General features: G+C 42.0%; 1 long non-coding RNA gene across 1 annotated transcript; it reads left to right on the forward strand.

Moving 5' to 3' along the window:
- Positions 1 to 418: 418 nt before the first annotated feature.
- On the forward strand, positions 419 to 2,733 carry LOC123808780. The gene is made up of 3 exons (XR_006783828.1): positions 419 to 676; positions 1,235 to 1,330; positions 1,558 to 2,733. It is a non-coding gene; the product is annotated as an uncharacterized LOC123808780 (long non-coding RNA).
- Positions 2,734 to 3,427: the final 694 nt, after the last annotated feature.

Raw genomic sequence — 3,427 nt, forward strand, 5'->3', positions numbered from 1 at the left:
GCTTATGTGATGGAGCTGATATTTGAACCCAGATTGACTTGATCCCCCTCCCCCCAAAAAAAGTATACTGCCCTGTAAAGTAAAAGATGCTGCTGCTGAATAGCTCAGACGAGTCTTTCTCTACAAGCAGTTAACTGGTGGACTTGACCTTTCATTTTATCTTTAGGATAATTTATTTATTTCCTTAAATTTAGATGTCCTTGTTTCTCTACGTCAGGGATCAGTGTGTGCTTGTTTTCCACTGACGTATCCTGAGTGCCTTTATCAGTGCCTGGCGCATGGCGGGAGCTTAATAAATATTTGTTGAATGATTAATTGCTTTTAGTTCTTTAAACAGATGTAAAATGTAGGTTTTGGAACAACTAGTACGTACTTGTTCAACTGATCCCTCTACTTGACTGAAATGCAGAGACATAGGCTATTCGAAGATGGGGACTGGTGAGGATGTTTTTTCAATCTGAAGCAGTTTCTTGAACTTGTGAAATCTGAGAGTTTATAGAAATTTGAGGAGATAACCAACTGGCGCCTGGAAAAGTCAGCTTGGAGAGAAGGATATGTCCACAGGGCCGTTCACAGAGAAGACGGCTGAGGCACGGGGAGGCAGAGGTGAGGGAAAGAGTGTCAGTAAGACTGGAAGGAGTAAAAGTCTAGCAGACTTCCTGTTACTGGGAGGCAGGTAAGTCCCAACCTGAACTGTTATGCCTTCATTCATCCTCAGTACTTGTTCTAGATCAGTCATTTCTGCTGTCTAACATTCTTTTATTTACGCCTTTGTTGACACTTTTTTCTTTCATCTGGATACACCTTCTCTATATGCCTCCCTCCTTCAAATCCAAATTCTGTGAAACTCTCCCCGACCTCAGCTCCTGCTGACCCACCTCCCTCTGAGTTTCCGCTGCTTCAGAGGAAACCGGTGGTCTCTGCTTTCCTGGTTGCATGTGCCTCCAGCAGAGCGTTTTCCAGCACGTCTCCCAGTACTGGTAAATACTGGAACCAATATTTACTGGTTCTTTACAATATGTACACATAACTGCTGCAAAACATTGTATAGAAATAAGAGAAATTTAAAAGCATGAGATAAAAATGAAATAATTTTTTAAAATATGAAACTAATTGTGATGTCTTCATGTTATTATTAGCTTATATCTCAAGAGGAAATATTCGCTTAGTGACATCGTTCCTTGTTAACAACAGTGGATGTAAATCTACATTTTAAATGTGTTTTCTTTTTCAGTAACTTGGAAATTTTTTTGAGACCCTGACAGGTCTGAAGAATTCATGCTCTCATTCACCTGGTATGGAAGCTGTTGGGGAGGTTTTTCTAGGAAAGGTAACCATGTCAGCCCTGCCGTTTTCTCATAGGACATTTTCATGGTTTCTGTCCAATTTTGGAAGCTATGTTAAACATATTAGTCTATAGAAGTCATACTGGTCTTTACTAACTAATTGACACATCAGTGCATGTGAGAACAGATAAATCCCATTGTCACAATTATTGAAAACTAGGTCAGCCACTACCTACTCTTTCTCTTTCTAAAGATTCCTCTCTTTCCTCAGGACGCAGATTTGAGCACAGATTCCAGGTGAAGACACCAGAGTGGCCCCTCCCTTCGGGGTGCAGGCACGCCCTACCAGAGACCCTGCTCCTGCCTCTACTTCAGAGCACTTATTGCTTAGTGGCTTGAATTGGTCTGTTTCCTGAGCATCTCCTCACTTACTCCAATTGTTAATAACCTGCAAAAGACAAGGTGGCCGTGTATTCTGTCTCTGCTGAAGGACTGATAATGTGCACAGGCTCTTCCCTCCTTTATTCCTGTCATCTGTTTCCTGAAGTTTGAATCAAGGGGAAACCAGGGTCCAAAGGTTCCCTGAGTGGCCAGCACTGCTAGCGTGACATATACAAACCAACCAGTTTGTCCAGTGGGGTCCCTACACCAACATCCATTGTTTCTCTCTGAATTTTCTGATTTACATTCTTTTTCCAGCAAGAATACTCCCCCTTAAAAGCCCTGAAAATTTCTCACTTTATTGTTTTAAATTAGAATGTTCTATTCTTGCACTCTGTCAGTCTCCCCTCTTCCCTTCTTCTCCCAGTTCCTTCTGCGGTAACAGAATATCTCACCTGATGAATTTTTTTAAAAAAATTACATTTTGTTTAACTTTCTTCCCCAAGAGAGCTACTCAGAAATAGCACGTACTGTGAGGTCTGTTTGTAGGTGATGTTTCCAGCCCTGCATCTCAGCACTGGCCCCTGGCCGAGGGTCTCACACCTGCTGTGGTGACTGAGGGCAGACTCACCTGGGCCCTTTATGGCTACAGTAAGGTCACAGATAATGACTGCCAGGGGTTGAAAGACCCCTCACCCTGGTGACACAGGCCCTTGTCCAGGGTCTTTTTATTCATAATGGCAGATAAGTCACTTCACGGGTCTGTATATTTCAACGAGGATAAAAATCCTACCGACCTCATAAACTTTTGAGGCATGTTGAGAAATGGTAGAGTGAATATATTTTAGAAAATATAAGGTATGCATTTATATACAAGTAAACATTCAATGTATACAAGCAAACACTTGTCCAAATCCAGAAAATGGACACCACCCAGAGTGAACTCGAACAGAAACCGGGATGTGTAAATGCAGGTTCACCAGTTCTAGCAAACGGGCCAGCCAGGTGGGGAACGCTGGCGATGGGGGAGACTATGCACGTGTGAAGGAAGGGGGTATGTGTGAAATCTCTGCACCTTCTCAGTTTTGTTCTGAACCTAAAACTGCTCTAAAAATAAAGTCTATTTTTAAAAACTATAAGGTGTAATACAAACGTAGGGTGTCATAACGAATTTCCTATCTTTTGCAAATAGTCTCCATTCTTCTGCTCTTATAACCCTGGACAGGAGGCGGTGCTTAAGGCTCTCCCCAGGAAGAGGTGAGATGCATGGGAATTGTTTCTTTTAAATCAGTGTTCAGGCAGTGATTTAATGCACAGAAATAGTGTTGGCTCAGGGTGGCATTTTAGACTGGATTGAAGATGATATGGGGAGGGTTGGGGTGAGAACTCCTTGAATCTTTGTTTTCTTCTTTATCCTTCAGGTACTAGCCCATTCTTCAACAGTTTTTGTGTGCTCACTTACTTACACAGCATATTAGCAGTTTGGGCTAAGGAAATATACTATACCATTCCATATATATTCACATGATTAATTCTTTATTCATTAGCTAATTCAGCAGCATTTATTAAATATTTATGTTCTAGACTATTTAAGGTGCTAGGGAGAAAAATGCCCACCTATAAGAAAAATTCTCTGTCTTCAAGGAGCCCCAGTCCAGGCCTTTTGCAGCCCTTCAAAACTGAATGAGCATGCCCAATAGGTTTCCCCTGAATACTCAACTCCTGCAGAAGTCAGGTTACCAGGCTGTACGTCTCAGCTG

Source organism: Phyllostomus hastatus, unplaced genomic scaffold, assembly GCF_019186645.2.
Source record: "Phyllostomus hastatus isolate PE091 unplaced genomic scaffold, TTU_PhHast_1.1 phas_scaffold_501, whole genome shotgun sequence".
Classification (NCBI taxonomy): domain Eukaryota; kingdom Metazoa; phylum Chordata; class Mammalia; order Chiroptera; family Phyllostomidae; genus Phyllostomus; species Phyllostomus hastatus.